Source organism: Amaranthus tricolor, chromosome 1, assembly GCF_026212465.1.
Source record: "Amaranthus tricolor cultivar Red isolate AtriRed21 chromosome 1, ASM2621246v1, whole genome shotgun sequence".
Taxonomy (NCBI): Eukaryota; Viridiplantae; Streptophyta; class Magnoliopsida; order Caryophyllales; family Amaranthaceae; genus Amaranthus; species Amaranthus tricolor.
The window spans coordinates 27,320,390-27,320,873 of record NC_080047.1 but is presented as its reverse complement, the minus strand read 5'-3'; positions in this window follow the sequence as shown (position 1 = coordinate 27,320,873).

Sequence of the window (484 nt, the reverse complement as noted above, 5' to 3'; positions counted from 1 at the left end):
TACAAACAGAAAAAGAAAGAAATCAACCAAATAAAAATCAATGGCAGGAGAATAGTTGGCATACAAAATCTCAAACAAGAAGTCAGGAGTTTCTTTGAGAAACGCTTCGCTCAGGAAGTGACCCCGGATTTTGATTTCAGCATGGAAAACCACCCCAAAATTTCAGAAACACAGGCACAGAACCTTGAAACAATCCCGTCACCTGAAGAAATCGAAAAAGCAGTGTGGGCATGTGGAGTAGACAAGGCTCCTGGTTTCGATGGTTTCAACTTCAAATTCATTAGAGAGATGTGGGAGGAAATTAAGGAGGAAATCTGTGAAACAGTTACGAAGTTCTTCAGAGAGGGACACTCACTGAGACACCTGAACATCACGTGGGTTACGCTGATACCAAAAGTTGCATCCCCGACAGCCATTGAGGATTTCAGACCGATTAGCATGGTTGGCTCCCTATACAAAATCATTGCCAAAATCCTCTCCTCCC